The sequence below is a fragment of the Microtus ochrogaster genome, unplaced genomic scaffold (assembly GCF_000317375.1).
Source record: "Microtus ochrogaster isolate Prairie Vole_2 unplaced genomic scaffold, MicOch1.0 UNK1, whole genome shotgun sequence".
NCBI classification, from domain to species: domain Eukaryota; kingdom Metazoa; phylum Chordata; class Mammalia; order Rodentia; family Cricetidae; genus Microtus; species Microtus ochrogaster.
In genome coordinates, this window is record NW_004949099.1 from 17,743,809 (window position 1) to 17,766,508 (window position 22,700).

Below are 22,700 nucleotides of genomic sequence, written 5' to 3' on the forward strand. Positions count from 1 at the left end.
GACCTGTGGGAAGTCCAAGGACCGCCCACCTCCATCCAGGTTTAGTAAGTTGAGCATCCAAACCGCCCTTTAATCTATTTGGACTTGAGTTTTGTGCATGGCAACAGGTTGACATCCAGTTATGCCAGCATCATTTGTTGAAGATGCTTTTTTCCATTGTATCTTTTATGCTTCTTTGTCAAAATCAGGTGCTCGTAGGTGTGTGGATTAATATCAGGGTCTTCAATTTGATTCCATTGGTCAATGTCTCTGATTTTATGCCAATACCAAGCTGTTTTCATTACTATAGCTCTGTAATAGACCTTGAAGTCAGGGATGGTAATGCCTCTGGCAGTTCCTTTATTATACAGGATTGTTTTGACTATCCTGGGTTTCTTGTTTTTCCATATGAAGTTAAGTATTGTTCTTTCAAAGTTTGTGAAGAATTGTGTTGGGGTTTTGATCCCCTTGATCTCACTTGTTGTCTTATTTCTCCAACTAGAACATTGAGTACTATATTGAAGTACTATATTGAATAGCTATGGAGAGAACCGACAACCTTGTCTTGTTCCTGATTTTAGTGGAATCGCCTTGATTTTCTCTCATTGACTCTTTGAATGGTTTTCTTTGTTTCTATTTTATGGATTTCTGCCCTCAATTTGATTATTTCCTGGCATCTACTCCTACTGGGTGAGTTTGCTTATTTTTGTTCTAGAGATTTCAGATGTGCTACTAAGTCACTAATGTGAGATTTCTCCAGGTTTTTATGTAGGCATTTAGTGCTATAAACTTTTCTCTTAGCACTGCTTTCAAAGTCTCCATAAGTTTCAGTATGTTGTGCTCTCATTTTCATTGATTTATAAAAAGTCTTTGATTTCTTTCTTTATTTCTTCTTTGATCAAGGGATGATTCATTTGAGCATTGTTCATTTTCTATGAGTTTGTGGTTTTTTTGCAATTTTAGTGTTTTTGTTCAATTCTAATTTTACTCCATGATGATCTGATAAGATACAGGGGGCTATTCCATTTTTTTTGTATCTGTTGAGGTTTGCTTTGTGAATGAGTATGTATTCAATTTTAGAGAAGTTTCCATGAGGCACTGAAAAGAAGATACATTCTTTTGTGTTTGGGTTGAATGCTCTATAGATGTCTGTTAAACCCTTTTGAATCATAACATCTGTTAGTTTCTTTATATCTATTACATTTCTGTCTGGAAGTCTTATTCAGTGGTGAGAGTGGGGTATTGAAGTCTATTTCTATTAATATATAGATGATGATGTGTGATTTAAACTTTAGTAATCTTTTTTTTTTCAAATGTTGGTACCCTTATATTTGGGGCATAGATGTTCAGAATTGAGACTTTATCTTGATGGATTTTTCCTTTGAAGAATATAAAATGTCCCTCTCATCTCTTTTGATTAATTTTAGGTTGAAGTCTATTTTATTTGGTATTAGAATAGCTATACTTTCAGATAAAACAAATTTTATGGTCAACAACATACTAGAGTATTGGTTGTTGCATGTAGTCAGGGCAATACAAAATCACAAAGAAGCAGTATGGTTCACCTATGATATGGGATAGATACTGTCAAACAATCAAAAACAATAACCTGCAAATGTATACAGCGATGAAAAAGATTTTTCTAAGTAAAGCAAAAAATAAACAACAAAGATCCTGGCCTGGTTTTCCAAGCCGGTAACACCAGTGCTATGGGGACTAAAACAAGAGGATCCCTGGGCCTTGCTGGCTGCCAGCCTGACTGCGCCTTCAGTGAGAAACCCTGTCTCAAAGGAATATGGTAGACATAGACAGAGGAGGATACTCAGTGTCCTTTTACAGCCTCTGCACACTTTTGCTCTGTTCTCAACTACACACACATATGCATATACAACCCTCCTTACACACATAAAATGAGATACTAGGCAAGTAAGGAAATAGTGCCAATATTCACCAATTCTTGATAGTATTTTTGTTATCTTTAATGCATTTTAATTTACTAATAAAGAAGCTGGAGTTATTGCAAAATTGTGTTTACACTAATTAGTATATTTTAATTTAACTGTTGAAGTGTTATAGGAGAGGTTTAAGACATGCTTTCATGTCAACTCCAGAGTAGATAGTAGGCCAATTAGAACAGAGACTTCTATATAAAATACTCTAAACTTACTAATAGATTTATTCACTAGACCTCACAGATATTCCATGATTCTCAATTTTAATATCATGATATTGTGTGAAACTTTTCTGCGTAAGACTTTAGCAAATACCTGCTTGCCCCAGATAGTGAGTGAGCCCACTATACACCAAAGTAAGGGTACTACCAAAGTCTGAACTGGTGAGGCAGTGAGATTTTGTGGTTTCTCATATGGTGAGGGATTACCCAAAGCAGCAGAGATTACTCACAGACAACTGCATCACCAAAGGCCAACTGCAGCGTGGGTAACAGCTTTGAAATCTGGAAACACGAAGCACACTGCAGGGCATGAAGACAGTTTAACAGGTCAAAGAGACAACTGAGATGGCCTCTGCCTCATCTAGTCAGCTCGCCTTTTCTCATGGTATCTCTCAGCAATGCTCACTTCTTATATAAACTTGAGAAGGAGGGCGGGACTAAGTGTGTCTGGTGTATTTCAGAAATGTCCTGAAGCTTTTGGGTTGTTGACATCCTGTTTTTTCAATGACTTTCCTTCAGGATGCACTTTCTTTTAGAACAATCTGTGCCTTACAGGCATTCTTCCAAGATGGAATATTTTCTTCAAGACAAAATTGCTGCACAACACACAGACGTTATGAAACAGTAAACAAGTATCGACTCAGTTTCATGTTCACCAGAGTCAGGGAGTCAATGGCTCAGCATTCCAGTGATTAGCATGCACACAGGGACTTGTATGTCATAGTATTTAGGATGATGGGTAATCCTGCCAGTTTTCTCATCACTACAATGCTCTTTCCAATACATGCTGTGAAAGACAGAATTTAAGTTATTTGTTTAATATTAAACTAATATGAATATAAATGTGATGACTTATATCACATACTAAGCTACTGTGTCTTATATTTACTAACTTAATTTGTGAAAATACTCTTTTGCACTCAGAGAAAATATAACTGCCTTTGTGACATGAATTTGAGCTTAGGACTTAGGTTTCTGTAAGAGGCAACCTAATTTTAACTTAGACTTAAGAATATACTATGATTTCATCTTCCTGCAAAATAATTAGAATGAATACAGCATGTGTTTTGTATGTACTCAAAAGATATATAAAATTGTCTTCCAAATTTTAAATTTAAATTGCTATGCACACAACTTTATTAAGTGACTTGTATTAATTTCTGTTGTTGGAGTAACTAATTGCTACAAATTGGGTGTCTTAAAAATTAACTTACCACTTTAGAGGTGAGATGACCAAATGTCAAGGTGTCTGTAGGGTTGAGGTTACTCTCCCTACTCTGTGGAGATTGTTTCTATTTCCAGTTTAGTTTCTAGAGGCTGCTTGGATGCATTGGCTGTGACATCTTCCTTCATTGTTTAATGTTTTCCTACATCTCTACTCTGTCCCTAAATCAGCTTGGCATAGACTTGTTCTTCTGGAAAGAAACTTATGATTACATTGGACTATTCACATGTTCAGAGTCAGTATCTTTATTTTTAAGATTATTCAGTCATTGCTTCTCATTTTAAAGTTACACCGATGTGTATAACATGTCCCCGAACCCTGGAAATTAAAATGTGAACATTTTGGTGGTCATTATTTCATTCAACCATATCACTCTTCAAACCCTCTTCAGCGTGTGATGTGTATGTAGTGAAAGAGCACTCAGGTGAAAGGGCTGTGGTTGCCATTTTCACTATCTCATCTCAAACACTGTTACCTAAGTAAAGTGTTACTGGGGCACATAGTTGCATTAAAAGCACTTATTACAAGACCAACTTGCTCTAAATATTGACTCATAAAACTAAAATAACTTGTGTAGGTGGTTTTACCATGTCTTTTGAGAACAGTTTCCTATTCATAGTATGGTCAGTTTTTTACCATGACTATTATTATTGTAAAAGGTATAAAAAATAGGATTAATCTTAGAACACTGCCCCAATTCATACATGGACTATTTTTAAAGCTGTTAGAACAGTGACTAAGACAAAGCATTTGCTACATTTGTGTTTGCTGAAAATTTTGGTATTGTTAGATCCAAATACAGTTTCAAAGTCTTTTCGTTGGAAAACTTGAAGAACTCAGTGGGAAAGACAAGTTCAAATGATGACTTCAAAATCTCAAAAGGTCATTCAGTGTAGATTTACTGACCACGGCATAAGTACAAAGATTTCTGCTAAGCTCAGGGCCAATAATGAACAACGTGAAACATTCCCTGCCCTCAGAGAACATGTAGGCTGCTACAGCAGGCAGGTGATTAAACAGTGAAGGGCAATCGCTGTGGTAGGAATTGTACAGGTCATCATTGTCTTGGTCTCTAGAGTTCTATACCAAATTTACATCTTTGAAGCTTAAAACTGAATATAAATTGGAGAGCTATTTAATAAGCCTCAATTAATTATTGGATTGTATCTTCAAGCTAGAAGATAGCTTATGAAATAAATATGAAACACAATTCAAGCAGAACACATTTTAAATATACACACAGAGTATTCTCTCTCCCTCTCTCTCTCTCTCTCTCTCTCTCTCTCTCTCTCTCTCTCTCTCTCTCTCACACACACACACACACACACACACACACACACACACAACTAAGCAATGCTTCTGTTGCACTAAATATCTAAATTCAAAATAGGGAATTTTGAGGTAAAGGAAACTACTGTGTTTCTGCTGTCTTTTAAGGTGAAAACCCATCAATGTCTTTTTCGAGAAAATAGATTTGCTCTATAGTAAGTACAGGTTTTTCCCTGTGTGTGTGTGTGCGAAGTGCGCACACGGGTATGTGTAGGTCAAGTGTTGAAACTGGTGTCTTTCTCTTTGATCTCTACCCTATTCTTTGAGACAGAGTCTCTCACTGAACCCAGAACTCATTGGGTCAAGCATATGGGCTAGCCAGTGAGCCCATAGGACTCTACACTTTCCATGACTTCTGCGCCAAGTTTCTAAATTCCCTCCTGGACCTAGGTGCTAGGGACTAAGAATCAATTCCTCATGCTTGTGTAGCAGGCAATTTCCCTACTGAACTGTCTCTCTAGCTTTAGGACTTTTAGATTTTCCCTTTCCTGTTCCTCTCTGGAGTATGTCATCTTTATCCAGTGCTAACAGGCAGTTCAGTAATAGACTGAAGAGATTTCACATGGGAAAGTTTTGTAAACAGTGTGAAAAGTGCATATTAGACTTTGTCAAAATATTTTCTTGTAGGGAACAGGGGAAAAATTTGCCAAAAGTTAAAATGCATGGCAGGTTAATTCATGCACATTATTTCAGGTAAATAATGTTACTGGGAGTCTTTCTAGGTAAAATTAATGTTTACACTGTGTATAATCACAGCAGGTTTAAACATTACCAAAGTTTGAAAGGAGAATGACTGGTAGTCGTGTCCTCTGTTATCTACTTCCCCTTCATCTAATACTCATCTTATTTTTACATTAATAAATACAATCTAAGTTGTCTATTCAAACAATAGAAGGATTTATAAGTCATTTTTCCTCTTCTCTGTTTTCTTTTCTATTTTTAAAATCTTTTCAATAGAAAAGTCCTATGAGGTAACACCCGGAAGGCAGAGGATGATTATTTGCTGAAGGTAGACCTGAAGCAGAAGTCAAGAAGAGTGCTGTACATGTGTAGAAGCTGGATGCAGTTTTGAATGTTCAGAGCCAGCTTCTAGCATTGCGTGAGCAGGTTCTGTGCCTTTCTGCTGAAGGAGATAGATAGACACAAACAAACACACAGGCAAAATAATATTGCTGTTTTTCTAAGACCTTCTGCTGGTTTTGTCATATAAAAATCTCAACCGAAAGATTCATCTTGTTCTCATAGACAGTCCATGTTACATGTGTGTGTGGAATGCTTTCAAAAGACATGGGATGGAAATTAAAAAGTGACCGGAAATGGCTGCCCCCTGTGGATGATAGCATATGGGGACCATTGGCTCTCTTTTTCATGCGGATGCATGACAGAAGCAAGCCTCCCTTTATAACCAGCACATTCATGCCATTTGTGCATCTTTATCTGTTTTCTTTTCTGTAGATTTCCCCATTATCTCCTCTCCCTTGCATTTTCTTTGTTTCTTTAGACTCCATTTGCTTTCAGCATCTGGCCTAGAAGCTGTTTTGTTACTGTGTCTGCCTTTTGCTGTGTGTGTGCTTCCCAGAGTGGTTGCAAAGGGAGGAAAACAGTCAGTGCCTGTCAGGGGAGCATGTGAGATGATGGCCACTGCACTTTCCTTTACTCTCTGTTCCGACTGACATTAATTCTCACACTTATCTATCCACCCAACTGTCTGTCCATCCGTCCATTCACCCAATCCATCCATCTATCCACCAATTTATTTGTTGTGATGTAGTTTTTCAACACAGGAAAGCAATGCCTTCCTGTATTTGATCTGTTCCTAGACCGAGGAAGATAAGAACAAATGTAATGGTGCTGTTGGAATGCATACTTTTAACAATAATATGTTTTGCTTTTCAGGGCAATTTCAATTCAATTAGCTGTGCAATGAAAACACAGGGGGAGTATTCGAAGAAGCATTTAGTCTCTATCCAAGTGACATGGTTTTAGATGGGATGATAGTCAATCTAAATGTTGAAAAAAATGCCTTAAAGACATCTCCCAATCAGTGAAAAATTATATTTTATACTGAACCTGTGTGTGCACAGTTGTCTGCTTAGATGGTTAAGCATTCAGGGAGATACTCGCACAAGGATGTAAATACATTTATCTGAGCTCAAATTTGCAAGTATGTATGCTCTGGTAGCAGGAGAAAAAAGATTTAAATGACTGTACCTATGAGGTTAGTTTATTTGTGTTTATTTTTTTCCCCATGGAATAAAACAGACTATCAAACATCAAGTACACACGGGACTGTATATCTTGGTGATATGTAGCATGTGAAGGAAGCAATTTTCCAATGGCTCATTAGCCTCGGAGAACCCAGTAATACAGGATGGCAATAGATTATGCCTCCATGATGAGGACAAGGTGGCATCTTGTATGGATCTCTAAGCTGTCTCACCCATTGAAAGAAGCTCAATAGAATATTTTAGTCTCAGCTCAGACTGTCTTCCCGTTCCTGGTGATTGATTTAATAGTGGATTTGACAATGTCTATATAAGATATGGAGGGCAGTGTCCATTAAATAGAATAAAAATATCCTTTTAGGAAGAAAAAAAGTGATTTAAATCTTGAGAGTCTCATGGGATCTCATTAAAGTTCTCGCTCTTTAATACACCGTGCTGTCTAGCAGTCGTCAGCAATCCTGTAGTGTGCATCGCTGATAGGTTAGTTTACACAGGATTAATTGTGTAATTTTGCAGGCAACCAGCATGGTGAACACTGATTTTTGCATTAGCCCCATGTGTTATTTCCAAGGGGATCCTGCTTCCTACGCGAAGGTGGTGTTACATTTCACTTCTTATTAATTATAATTTCTGCCAACATGCTTTATGACCAATACAATTTATTCTAAGTCTTTCATAATCTTTTTTTTTCTAATTGTTATGCCCTTATGAAACTTCATTAATTTTGAGCATCGATGTGTAAAAACACGGCAAGAGAAAATGTCGCTGACAAAAGGTTCTCTGGCCAGCCTGTCTCTCCCATACCTCTGTGTTGCTGCAAGCTTTGGCTGAGATAATGAAGCCAACTCAGTTGTACTCACACCAGGCATGGATTAGAAGAATCAGTGTAAGGAATAGCTAGGAAATTTTATACTTCTCCAACCACAAGGACTTAAGCTTCCGAAGAAGGAAACCTAGAACCAGGTCCATTTGCTATTGATAAATCATTGCCATCTTATCTCCACAACACTACAACAAATTTAACTCTTAGATTCAATCTTAGTCAAGACAAGGTGGGTATTTGTAGATTTAGAAAGATTAGAAGATTTTTTTTTCCTGGAATTTTCTAGATAGTTAGGCTAGCACTCAGCCACTATACTTTATCCTCTCTACAGGATGGTAAAAAGCCCACTGGCAATGGGGTTTTAGTAATATCGTTTTGAATGGGATCACAGTAAACTTTATCATCTTGTATGATTTAGGGGATAATGATGTTAATTGCTATATTTGAGTTTAAACTAAATCTTTAATATTAAGTTGTATATAAATAATGCAGTCAGCATACTAAAAATCTTAACTTAAAAAAAATCATTCACCTTCTCTTGTCTCATATTCTCGTCCTATATCTCAGAATCTACTTCATGAGACAAAAATTCTTTCCTCCCATTACAGTCTTTGAAAGATAAAAATAAAAAAAACACAGCTTGGGTTTTTTTGTGGGGGAGGGGATTGTTTCTCTTCTCCTTCCCCGTCTTTCCTGTGATTTTGTGCTTGTTATGAAAGTCCAATAAAAAAAAAACTGTGCCAAGTGGGTACTTAGCATGTATGCAGAGTGACAACTGTCCTTGCAAGGGCCCTCTTCAACACTCCGTGTCCAGAGATTCAGAAAGAGCTCATTTCTGCACCATCAAAGGGCCCCTTGTGTAATCAATTCTGAGCAGTGAAGATGTACCAAAGAGAAAATAAGAAGCCTTTTGAGCGCTTATATGATGCCTGGATTATGTGGAGAGTCTAAGGAAGTGGCCGCACTCTGGCTTTTGTGTCGTTCACATTAAACAGGAATAGATGAAAGTCAAGGCTCATAATTGACATCATCCCAGACAAAAAAAGCTGTGGCTCCACAGCCTGCATGCTTCTTTGTAACAAACGACCAGTTGAGGAAAAAAAAAAAAAAAAAAAAGTCTTCTTGGTAAAGACTAAGAGTGTTTCGTGCTTTTTGTAAGTGGACACCTTCATAAAATACAAAGCCTTTTCCTTAAAGAGAACAGAAATTTGGTTTACAGTTTTTGAATTGAAATCACAAGACTTAGATTGTTTATTTGAACCCTATAGCTTGCCATATCTTATATGTGTATTTAAAGAGTTAATTCAGTCTTCTGAATTCCTATTTCCACATTTTAAAATTATCCTAATAAATTATAGACACAGTGTTCTTTCATAGGTTAAACGAGTCTTTGTACGAATGCTGTCAGTTGTGAAATGCTCTGTCATTGTGAGCCTATTAGAATAAAACTCCTCAGGAGATGGCCACAGATTTCAGTTCTCTGGATATTATTCTGCTCTTATAGTTGAACTCTGTCCCAAATACTTTGAATGAATCAATGTTCTTACTGTATTCATTGGATTAAATGCATGAGGACCTATGCATGGATTTGGAGAACCACTGGAGGTCCTAGACTTTTCAGTGTGTTTGTGGTTAGAGAAGAGTTAGGAACCCCTTTACCAGATGACCACAACCAGGCTTTCACACACATTAATTACACTACCTACCTTTAGAGTGCCTGAGACCAGGAGAGTGCATTTGGTATAATTGGTTTATATTTGCTAAACATTGTTAGCTGTATTTCTGTGCTTCAAAACATTTATCTCCTTACATAAATAATTCCTAGAACCACAGAAGCAATGGAATGAAGAGCTGGGGAAAATTTCTTAGTGTGTAAGAGCACTTTCTGCTCAAACAAGTGGACTGAGTTTAGAAAACTAACATTCATCAAAAGCAAAGTGTGGCTGCTTATACCTCCAATCCCAGAACTGTAGAAGAGCAAACACAGATCTTTTTAGCTTGTTGGCCAGCCAACCTAGATAAGTAATGGCAAGCTCTGGGTTTAGTGGAAGATCTTGTCTCAAGTGTATACCGTAGGCGGGGCCGGCTTGTTTGTTTCCTGGCTGCCCAGACTCAAAATAATCACACATAAACCAAATTAATTAAAACAGTGATTGGCCAATCACTTAAGTGTATAAGCTACCTCTTATATCTTAAATTAACCCATTTCTATTATTTTATTTTTCACCATGACACTTGTGGCCTAGAGGCAAGTTTCTAGCTGGCAGTTAGCATCTTTCTCCTCTGGAGGCTACTTGGCTTCTCATTGACTCCACCTTTTTTTCTCCCAGCATTCATTTTATCTCTATTCTGCCCTGTCATAGGCCCATGAAGCTTCTATATTCTTTAACCAATAAATGCAACACATATACAGAAGGACATCCCACATCAGTCTACAGCAGAGAAGAATTGAGGAGGACTCCAGGCATCTCCTCTAGCCTTTTTTTTTAGTGGTCCTACTAACACATGTGTGCACATATAACACTTATACTACATAATTATATTCCACATATATACATCATACATTTATAAAACACACATACCAACACTGGGCGGGGAGAATACAAACATCTAATCACTTCTCGACATTTATTGTAAAAATTGAAAACTTCCTTAGGGATTTAGTTTACATGATTAAGGAGCCCTTTTATCTTTTCTTTCCTCTCTAGCATTAGTACCACTATGAAGAATGTTACCTTTGCTACTTCTCTAGAGGTGCACAATGTTATAGAGAGAAGAGCTAGCCCAGTTCGTGGGTGAAATTTGTTTCAAATTCTGCAGATTAGGTTTGAATTAAATATAGATCTAGATCCTATTAAATGTCAACTTCAATATCTAAAGAAATTTATGCCAATTGAAATATTCACTTGGAAATAGATGCGTAGATTTTGTCATTCAAATGGAACTCACTCTAAATGTGTTATATTTTTCAACTATACTCTCAATGTTCACATCCAAATATAACTTTTTAGTGAATATTTTTCATAGTATCCCTAATGAAGTTTGTACATGTGTGCTAAAAAATTCCTTGTTCCCTTATATTTCTGACTAATGTGTTGATCAAGATTAGGCAGGAGTAGAAAAAGCCAAGTAAAAGAATGACAGCTGCTGACTGACATATGTAGGCTTAGCATTGATATATCCATCTCTTTAATACTGTGTGTGTGTGTGTGTGTGTGTGTGTGTGTGTGTGTGTGTGTGTGTGGCACTGAGCACACACAGAGAAGAGATGCTGGGGTTAGCATTCCTTCTCTCTATCTACATCAGCAACTTGCTGCAAAATTCTAGGCTGCAGGTTTTGAGTGGCAAACTCTTTTTGCACATCATTCTGCTATGGGCTTACCAGTGGAGATCTCCATTTTAATTTTTCTGTGGTTTTGTCAATAAACTCTAGGACCTCATGTATATTGGACAAATATCATACTAATGAACTGCAATTCTATCAATTTCTTAGGTCTTTGTACTAAAGTATTATGATTTGGGGAGAAGTCCACTGAAGCATTTGGAGAGTTATAATTGAATTTATATACATGGTATGTAATAATATTAATAAACATTTTATTGTACTAAATTAGGCAATAAAAAGTGGTACCATTTAGATAATATCGGTAGTTACAGTCCGCTTCACTTTGGATCCCTCCATATATCTCTTCACAGCAGTTTTAGACATATGTTAAAGTATTTGAGTTACTCATGCATTGCTGATTAGCTACTTAGTTTCACAGTTTTCTAAGTTAGGTGTTTGCCCTTGAGCTGTTTCTTACCACCAGTTTCCATGGGCTGTTGGGTATGTGCATAATAATTGTCCTTATGTTAGAATTACACAGTTTGTCTTTTTAGGCTGTCATTGGGAAGTAAAGTTGGGAGGTGTTTGTTCGTTCCAAATAAAAATTAGAAATGAGGACCAGGTGAGAGAGGTTGTGACAGATCCAAAGATATGTGGCTACTAAATGCCAGAATGGGTGCTTTTTGGATCACTTAAGTTTTCATGATTGTCTAGAAATTTATCTGGCTCTCAGCTCTCTGCCAGTTAAAGAATTTTTTTGCTGAAAGGAATCAGGGAACTTTTTCTTCCCATAAGGTAGCAGTTGAACTTAAGCTATCCCCAATAAGGTGGGGTGCTTTCTTTCCTCTTTTTTTGTCCTTCATTCTCTGTGTGTGTGTGTGTGTGTGTGTGTCTGTGTGCCCAAAGGACCATGTATTTATGTGTGCCTATGTGTAAATATGTATGTGGAGATCTGAATACAACCTTGAATGTCATTTCTTAAATACCATCCACAATTCTTTGAGATGCATTCTCTCATTGGTCTGGAACATGCCTGGGAAATCAGGTTGGCAGTGAGCCTAGAGGTTTTCTGCCTGTTTCTCACTCCCCAACTCTGAGATTGCAATTGTCGGCCACCATGCCAAGCTCTGTAAAGAGGAGTTCAGGGATACTGAACTCAGGTCCTCAGACTTGCAAGGCAAGCATTTGACCAATCCAGCTATCACCTCAGGCGTTTTTCTTTCATTCTTAATTAATCAGGACTCCCAATGTCATTGAAACTTTAATTGATTCTGAGCCTATAAAGTTGTCAAACTAGAGTTATCTCCCTGACATACAAATCTGATCTTGGCATTTTCTACTAAAGCCTACAATGGTCTTCTTTTAGAAGATGAAGGTTAATTACTTAAGCTTGACACCCAGGGCTCTGTTCACTGTCATTCCAGTCCACCTTATCAGCCTCATCTCTCCTTATGATCTCTTCTGCCCCCATAGACCTCCTCAACAGCCTCTCACAGCCCTCAGACCCTCTTCACTGTTCCCTGTTATTGTGCGATTTCGAGCAGCACCTCTTGATTGCCAAACACAGCCCCAACTCTCAAACTAGAAGGCTATTGCTTTCTTCTTAGTTCCATAAATGTTGTCATTACTACCTAAACAAAGAATCAGTGGTCAGGAAGCGATGTTTTTATTTCTTAACATTTAGTTTTATATAAAAATAATTCATGGCTATGAAGAATGAGTTTTTAAGATTCTGTATATTTCCCCTTATCTGCTTCCTCCATAGGAGTAATGCTTGCCAGTTGGTACATTTTCATCCAGTGGTATTTCCTGTGTAAATTCATGTGCACAGAATTCTCTGAAAAATGTAGCTTGAATTTTACATTGAATTTTTGTATTTTAGGTCATTTTTAGTGTCATTATGTTTCTTTTGGGATTCAATTTTCTTTGAAAATGCATTTGAAATACTTAATAGTTGTGCTATTGTTGAATATTTAAGTTATTTCCAGAATTTCTATTTTCAATTCTAGTTACTAAACATATTTTAAATTCGTATTTGAAAATATTTAAATTGGTATTTAAAAAACCTTGAACATATGTCCAGGTTTTAACTAAACTTCAAAGATGTTAGAAGTATCCTTTTACTTTGGTGTTTGAACATGTATCAATGTTTTATCTAAACTTAGTTTTCTATGTACATATGTACTCAAGCATATGAACATTTAAAAACAAAAGCAGAATTTTCATAGTGACAGGTAGTGAGGGAGTATAAAATGAAGTAGAGAAAAGGAGACATGGCAGGACTCTGGGCAAGGGTAAGCCCCTCCCCCCACATTCTTCACTAGTCTAATGACAGATAAAGGTGGGGAAATTTAACAATTCACTGTGAAGACTGCCTACCTAGAGACAGTATTCTTTTCCTGTAGAGGTATGTTTCAAATAAGAATGCTGGAAAGGCAATTGAACACACTTAAAGCCAAAGACATTAGGACCTTTAAGATAGATCAACCTTACTTTTTTCTATGCTGTAAGATTCTGACAGTCTCAAAATCAAGATTGGGAACCTTGTTTACTGTAAAGACTTATGTGTTGACTGCTTTGTGATCTGTCTATAGTGAGGATTCCACTGACCTTTTTGATTTATGATTGTACAAATGTATATCTTGTAGTCCCACTTAATGACTGTATATCTGAAAATACACTATGAGGTTATTTACAAAAATTAAAAAAATAGACATAGAATACTACAGTAATGCGACTAGTCAACACCTTTGACAATTTTTATTTCATTGTGTAAACATGTAAATATAATTATGTATGTCTATATATGTTGCACATAACTGTTTATTTTGTCAAATCCATGTGGTGAATATTCACTACTTTCTTAAAAGAACAAACGTTCCACATTTAAATTCTTTAAGCAGTTGCTATCTCCAAGTCCTTTCTGAATAACTTTCTGTACAAAAAGTGATTTTTTTTTCATTGATGGGATAGTGAAACCATAAAATAATTGTTCACTGTGCTCTGGGTTTCACTGGGGTGAAGATATTAAGGAATTACCAAGACTTAAAGCAAAGCAAGTTTCGAGATGGTTTGGTGGGCAGATAGGGAGTCCTGAAACAGTCATATCTCAAAGGAGAATAGAAAATGTAGTCCTTGGCTTTCTTTGGGGAACTCATAGACACTCCTGTATTCTCAGATCTGCAAACCATTGTGCAAGGATTGTGGAGAGAGTAGCCAGAGCTCTAAAGGCTTTTGTGCAACAACTATTCACATCACGGTAGCAGGTGCAGGGACTACAACAGGAAATGGGGACTATTATCTTAAGATCAGGATTTCTTTAGAAAAGTGCCTTTTTTGAAGACACAGGACCTCACATTTCGGGGTGTGCCTTGACTATCATGCCAGGCACAGTACTCAATAACACATATTTGAATGAATAAACAAGGAGCCCCTTGTACAGTCAATGCCTCAGGGACAGAAAGTCTTCATAATAGCCATGATACTTCCTTTGCATACCGAAATGTAACTGACAGACTTCCAGGAAATCTTCATATGTATTTCATATGTACATTTCTAATGAGCTGTCATTCTGTTATTTAATCATGATTGAAAATATTTGTCACAAAGCCTACAGTCAGAAAGAACAATAGTCTATCTTAAAAGTGCATGGGAAACATTGATACTACCTTTCACAATTCTACCGGAGAAATGAGTTTGGAACTTTAAGCATTAGGTATCTCTTTTATGCCTTGTCTTTTTTATTGTTATTATTTTCCATTTTAAAATAGGGAACTTATACAAAGACAAACCTACCTTATGCCACAGTGAGGTCAAAGTTGGTTAATAAAATGGCTCCTGGAAGAGAGCCCTGTGTATCTTGTTACAATACAGGCTGATTCAGACACCCTCTCCTCCACTGCCCAGGGTCCTAACTGGGGTCATCCCCATGGACTCCTGGGAACCCCTCCAGAGCCAAGCCCCATGCCAAACCCAAAATTACTCCCTCAATTAAGATAACTCCTTCCCTACTCCTATATCTATCCTTCCTCCATCTCAACCATCCCACTCCCCCAAGCTTATCCCAACCCTCCCTTTCTCCCCTCTCTCTCTCCTTTTCCCTTTCCCCTCACCCTCCACCCCCATGCTCCCAACTTTTGCCTGGTGATCTTGTCTGCTTCCAATTTCCAGGAGGATCTATATATGTTTTTCTTTGGGTTCACCTTATTACTTATCTTCTCTAGGATCATGAACTATAGGCTCAATGTTCTTTGTTTATAGCTAGAATCCACTAATGAGTGAGTACATATCATATTCATAGTTTTGGGTCTAGGTTATCTCACGCAGGATAGTGTTTTCTACTTCCATCCATTTGCATGCAAAATTCAAGATGTCATTGTTTTTTACCGCTGAGTAGTACTCTAATGTGTAGATGTGCCACATTTTCTTTATCCATTCTTCCATTGAGGAGAGGATGCCTGAACTGGCTTTGTCCCATAGTCAGACAGATGACTACCTTAAATATCACTATAGAACCTTCATCCCATGATAGATGGAGATAGAGACAGAGACCCACATCAGAGCACTGGACTAAGCTCCCAAGGTCTAGTTGAAGAGCAGAAGAAGGGAGAATATAAGCAAGGAAGTCAAATCCACAAGGGGTTGTTCCACCCACTGAGACATTGTGCCTGAATGAACAAAGGATCAAACTGGACTCTGAATGTGGCTTACAATTAGGGTAGACTGAGAAGCCAATGATAATGGCACTGGGATTTGTCTCTACTGCATGTACTGGCTTTTTGGGATCCTATTCTATTTGGATACATATCTTCCTAAGCCTTGGATGTAGGGGGGAGGGACTTGGATTTCCCTCTTTTAGGACTGGAGCAGGGTGGGGGGCGAGTATGGGAGGAGCAGAAGGAAAGTGGGAGGAGGGGAGGAAGTGGAAATTTTGATTGGTATTATTTATAAAGTAATAAAAAATATGATGACAAAAAAAAGAAAAAAATACAGGGTAACATTTAACTCTCCCCAAACCATCTGGTTTGACCAGGCTTAGCTAAGAGATGACATTAGAGATTAATATCATACATTTTAGAATTGTGCATATAAAACAATGCTTCTGCATAAATTAGTTTTAGAACTGTCAGGGCATGTTTTTTAATAGCCGTTTTACAACGGGGGAAGTGGTCTCCAGTTGACTCAGAAAATAATGTCAAATCAGAACGAAGTCCAGGTTAAGACCTACAGGGTTAGCTTTTTGATTTATTTTTAACATGAAATGTTAATATTTTGCATGATTCTTTCAAAACTATTTCAACACAATTTCCTTTTACATGTATGCTATCTTTAGTAGTTATGAGAAGATAGACTACTTCTGGCATTAGATTCCAGGAGGAGGTAGGGATATTCCAAATTCACTGTTATTCCTCTGGTGACCTTTTTAACATCTATAAATAAAGAGACACTAGGGGGGAAAACCAAATGTGTGAATATTAGTGATAATGAGAGACCCAAATGCATGTGTATGGGGGAGGTGATGATGAGGAAAGAGGTGGGGACTTGAACTTCTTGGTGGAAGGTAGGAGAAGCAGGCTATGGGAGACTGAGAAGAAGCACACCCAACAGGAAGTGCCTAAAGGTCAGATAATGCCACCCCATTGTCATCTGTACTGAGGCAATGTCTCACAACCCCAATCTCTTCTTCCATAGACTAAATCTTTTCTGGGAGAAGAAGGATCAGTTAAAAGAGCCTGATGCATTTTCTAGCTTCTTTCCTAACAAATGTAACTTTTTGACAATAATTGTGGTGGTTTGAATAAGAATGGCCCCCATTTGCTCATGTATTTGACCAGGGGGTGACACTATTTGAAAGAATTAGAAGGACTAGAAGGTGTGACCTTGTTGCAAGAAGTGTGTCACTCAGAAAGGCCATTGAAAAAGCCCATCCAAAAGCCCATTTCAGGCCCATCCTTCCACCTATGGATCAGGATGAAGCATTCACCTATTGCTTCAGTGCCTGCTTTGATGTAACCAAGCTCCCAGGCAAGATGAAAATAGACTAAACCTCTGAAACAGTAAACAAGGTCTCAATTAAATATTTTCTTTATGGGGGTTGCCTGGGCCATACTGTCTTTTCACAGCAACAGAACGGTAACTAAGACAGTAATTTCCCTTTATAGTTTTGCTTTCATTTTAGAAAAGATGAGTCTTTCCAAAGCTAATCCTGAGTCTGCTGAAATGGGATATTTTGTTCCTTCATGGTCGTCAACAGGAAAATGGAAAACCAAAAGGATTGTGTCCTCTGGGAAAAGGACTTTGATGTTACCCGATTTTAATAAGCACAAATATGTGCATCAGTCTTGGAAATTTTTTGGTTTGACTCTACAACATGATTGAGGGTTGTCATCAAGAGTTATGCAAGGCCATCCAAGGTTTCAGTAAGAAATCTGAATGTTTCACTGAAGTCTGCAGTCTGTTACTCTACTCTAAATCAGTGGTGCTTCACAATGGTGAGCTCTTGCTTTTCTCGGGAGCTTTGCCATGCCCATATATTATTCAAGAGAAAGAGAAGAGTGAGGTAATTTCCAAAGTGACACAAATAGTGATGGAGCTCATTTACTGATTGTGCATTGCATGCTCGAGTGGTGTGGGAAGTCCTTCTGTATATGTGTTCCTTTTATTGGTTAATAAAGAAGCTGTTTCCGGCCAATGGCTTAATAGAATATAGCCAGGATGGAATAAATACATGTATAAAAGGAGTAGGTAGAGTGAGGAGAAGCCATGTAGCCACTAGGAGCAGACACACAGAAACCTTGCCAGTAAGCCACAGACACATGGCAATATACAGATTAATAGAAATGGGTTAACCAAAGATATAAAAGCTAGCTAGCAATACGCTTAAGTGAATGGCCAAGCAGTGATTTAAATAATATAGTTTCTGTGTGATTTTGCATCTGAGCTTCTGGAACAAACAAACAACCTGTGACAACATTCCAGCTGAGTAAAACTCTTACATACTTAAGAATTACTGATCACATTGTCTCGTTCAGGACCTTCCAGGATAATGTCTATTGGGATAGTCATGGGTTTGAGAAGATTGCTTTGCTTCCTTTAAATATTTCCAAGAGGTAGAGATGAAATAAATATACAGAGTTATTGTTTTGAATATATTATGAATGCACTGGGGAAGAACATATATCAATGCCTCTGTGCCCTATTTGCTCCTGTAGCCTGTTATAGTAATAAAAGTAGAATTTTAGTCTATGTGATCTTGTTTCCAGTTTTGTTTTTGAAGGTTGAACTCTTTTCTAAGTTCCAAAAACCTCAGACTGTGCAAGCAAAATTTTATTCACCAGTTCTACCTTTTGACATAGTATTTGTTTGTTTCTGTATGTTTGCCTTTCTATAGTAAAATTTTCTAATGTTTTTACAGTCCACTGTAGATTTATTCACAGTCCACTGTAGATTTATTAGTGAAAGTTTTGTAAGTTGCCAAACTCCCTATCACTTGAATAGTTTAATTGCTCTTCTTTGCCAACTTCACTTCCATTAATAAATAACAACATTTTCATAGGGTTTGGGGCAAAACCAAGCATACCTACAGAAAGTCAAAACAAAACAAAAACAAGCAAACAAACACAGCCCCCTATAAAATTCATTCAGTTAACCTTCTTCATGGATCAGAGATAGCTGACCCAAGTTCCTGGGAACATATGTACTCTGGACCAAAAATTAGGGAACCTGCATGAGACAGACCTAGGTCCTCTGCATGTGTGTGTGCTTTATCACAGCAATAGAAATAAAACTAAGAAATGTATGTATTATATATGTAACAATGAGAACTAGGACGTATTTATTTGAGTCTTGTTTCAGACAGCATTTTTCAGAGAAACAATTAGCATCTTCATATTGTTCATACAAAGTTGATCAAATAAATACTTTCACAACAAACATTTATTGCTGAGCTCATTTTTTTGGTTTGTATTTTGTTCTGCACTTTTTTTAAAGCTTATCAACCAGTTTCTGCTGCGTGCTCATTTTTGTTCATTTTTAACTCATATTCCAGGGCCTATTGGGTACATCATGTATTATTTCACTTTGAAAGTATATAGTCACTCAACGAACATATATTGAACAACTGACACACAGCTTGAGTATAGAAGAGTTCATCCTTGCCAGGTTAATGTCAACTGATGATAGAAAAAGAGATGTTTCTATCCTAACTTCTTAAGTTTATTGACCTAATATTGACTAAAGCTGAGATGTGTCAGCTCTTTCTAATGATTGCTTTTTAAATCACAAGAACATCTACAGCATTATGGACCAATTGATATTAAGCAGATTTTTATGGGAAAAGGAAAAAAGAGATATTATTCATTACAAACACACATTTAGGCTAGGCATTTTCATTTGCTATACATGTGTAAAGAAATGAATATCTGAACTTAGGAACTATAGCATCAAAACTTACTGAGGTAATTTTTTTCTCCCTGGTCCTAAGGAACTCAAAAACATGCTTACACTAAAAAAACAAACAAACAAACAACAAACAGAAAATCCTTTCTCTCCTTGGTGAATAATTGCATGTGTCTGTTCAGGCACGTGATTTATGCAGGAGTTCTCAAGGTTTATATACTGTCATCTGGGCTACCATGTTGTTTCCTCTTGTTGGTTGAATCTGATTAAAGGAGCTTATTATTGAGGAAACTAGGGATGCTGACATGCTGTCTTGGTATGATGCAGGGCTTTAGAGAGTGCTGCTACTGTAGCCCTTTCAGTTCATTGAGTACCTTGTAGATGTGTGCTCTGCTACACCTTTTAAAATGTAAGTTGAACTCTTTAAACCTACTCTTCAAGGGTGTTTCTATGGTTCCTCTTTGCCAATGAGATAGTTGTAATTCTTAAAGCCTATACCATTATTGTAAGTTCACACCATCAGAATATTCACCCTGGCTATAATTTCAGCCCTTTTATTGTTTCTTTTGTTCTCTGCCTCGCTCGATAGATCCTATTGAAATGTTCTCTGTCCTGCTCTGTGAGCATAAGACATTCACACCTGGCCTTGTCAAGTTAAGGCACTACGAAGTGTCACTCACCATCAATTATATGTGTAGCTTGCATGCGTTCAGTTATGAATTCAACCAGGCTGTATTTAGCCATACGGTGACACTAAGATTGCAGCAATCATCAAGCCATGTCATTTTGTTGAGTGCTTAGATTAGAGCCTACCAGGAATAGCTATTGCCCCCTTCTTTACTTTGTGAAGGATAGGATTGCCGTTTCTTTGTGTTTTGCTATAACAGTCACTGAGGAGAAACTCACCTTGAAAATATTTTTAGGAAGACGTCATGTTGAAAAGTGACAGATCTCTAAGGATTTCTTAGGCAGCCAAGTTTTCCTTTAGCACACACACAAAAAAAGAACTCTCTTTTTATCTTGCTGAGCACATGATAACCTCATGGGGTTGCTTATTCATTGTGTGAAAAATACTATGTTTAGCCTCACATCTGCAAGATGCTCCTAGCAAGAGGTTGTCTGGGCCAGAGATGAACTAATTCAGATCTTTTGTCTCATGTTTCCTGTAGATAGATTTTTTTTCCAAAATGACCAACTTATCTACTTACTCCTTTTGTTCTAAAAATGTTCTGTTTCCCTCTCCAACGTAATTTCTCTTTTTCCTTTTTGTATTTTTCCCCAGTTGATCAAAGCTTTACTAGATAGTTATACCTGTGATATAGAATTTTTCCTTTTATAGTGTTTTATGATTCAAAGAAGCAAACAAATATCTACTTATTTTTTTTTTTTTTAATTTTTTTTTTTTAATCTTTTTTGGTTTTTTGAGACAGGGTTTCTCTGTAGTTTTTGGAGCCTGTCCTGGAACTAGCTCTGTAGACCAGGCTGGTCTCGAACTCACAGAGATCCGCCTGCCTCTGCCTCCCGAGTACTGGGATTAAAGGCATGCGCCACCACCACCCGGCTCTACTTGTTCTTATATTTTTAGATTATTCACAGTTTTCAGTATTGCTGTCAGTTTTACTTTTAAATTTGGTGTTTATAATTATTTGCATCTCTAGATAAAGAATTTTATGGATGTTGGAAATAAAACTACTTTTATGTTTAGAGATTAAAAAATAAGACATTATTACCAAGTAGAAGCACTAGTGAAAGACAGGGTAAATATTTTTAGAGTAAACTAATGTAAAAAATCACATATTCATTAAAATAACAGCAAAATTGGAAAGGTATTTTTATTAGACTATACTGGTATCATCTACATGTGTGTATGTGCATGTATCATACACTGTTGGACCCTATACACAAATATACACAAATACACACACACACACAGAGACAGAGAGAGACAGAGAGAGAAACAGACAGAGAGAGAATTTTACCATTCCTAGCATCTATCAGAAGGAGAAAAAATAAAAAGGGAAATCATTTTACTTAAGTAATATAAAAATAAGCGTATGTGTATGAACATGTTTTCATATTATTTACAGTCTAAAGGACTGTCTATACTCTCCTTTTAGGAGATCATGCAATCTGAATTATAAAAGAACTAAAGGAAAACAAATACCTCGAACATACACACACACACACACACACGGGGTAGGGGGAGGCAGTGGGTGAGACAGAGAAAGACACAGAGGGAGAGATTAGATTAGTCAAGAATTGAAGTCCATGATTAATGAGGATGCTTTCTCAACCAAAGTTGAGTGAAGCAGATGAAAACTCAGCAGTCCTAGGCAGCTTTTATGAGCATATAAATAAGTCTGGTCAGCAACTACCACCTCCTTACTTGATGCCAACCAGCTCTTCAAAAACCCAAGTAAGAATGTCAGTGATTCAGCACATAATCTGCTCTCTATTGTCATGAGTGTTGACAGTGGTGAGAAGCTTGCACTTGTTGGGACCCATGTTATGTTGTTTGCATGGCATGAATAGGTTTTGAGGGGTTGTCCAACCATGACTTCAAATTTGAACAGCAGAAGTGGGACTCAACTGTGTAAAACACTGAATATACGGCATCCTTATCACTTGAATAATAAAAATGTATTGAATATTACATCTTTTAACTAACTTCTACCTTAGATAGGGAACAGGTGGATCAGAAAGCCTCACTCAGTTTTTGCAAGTCCTGTGTTTTCTTTCTTTCCCACTGAAAGATTTTTGTAACCCTTTGGATGCTGTACAGCACAGAATGGCTTTAGTCTGTGTATTTCTCTAGTTAGGTAAAAACCTTCAGTTTGCCTCCAGAAAGCAATGAACCTCAGTGTGCTGGAGTGGTGTGTACCACTCACCCACTGGATGGAAGCCACGATAAAGTGCTGTTTTGTGCATTGTTTTTGCCCGTAAGCAATTCTATTTGTTGTAATCAAATGAAAAAGAATGGCCTCAGAAACAGGACTAATGAGATTGAAAGGACGTTACAAAACAAAAGTGTAAAGGGCACAGTCTGCACAGTGTGTCACTTGGTCAATTGCACAGCAGTAGGGAGTTTCTTTTGCTTGCTACCATGGAATTTTTCTTTCCAGTTTACTGGTGTGAGGGTCTCTGGAGTCATCACAATCTGTTTAGAACTTCTTGGCAACAGCTTTTGGATCAAGGCCAAAGTGATTGCCTGTTAATGCTTAAAA

General features: G+C 37.3%; 1 protein-coding gene across 6 annotated transcripts in view; it reads left to right on the top strand.

The window, feature by feature from the left end:
* The window catches only part of Chl1 (cell adhesion molecule L1 like), a 211,522-nt gene that overhangs the window by 27,832 nt on the left and 160,990 nt on the right, over window positions 1-22,700 (top strand). The gene's annotated exons all lie outside the window — the stretch shown is intronic.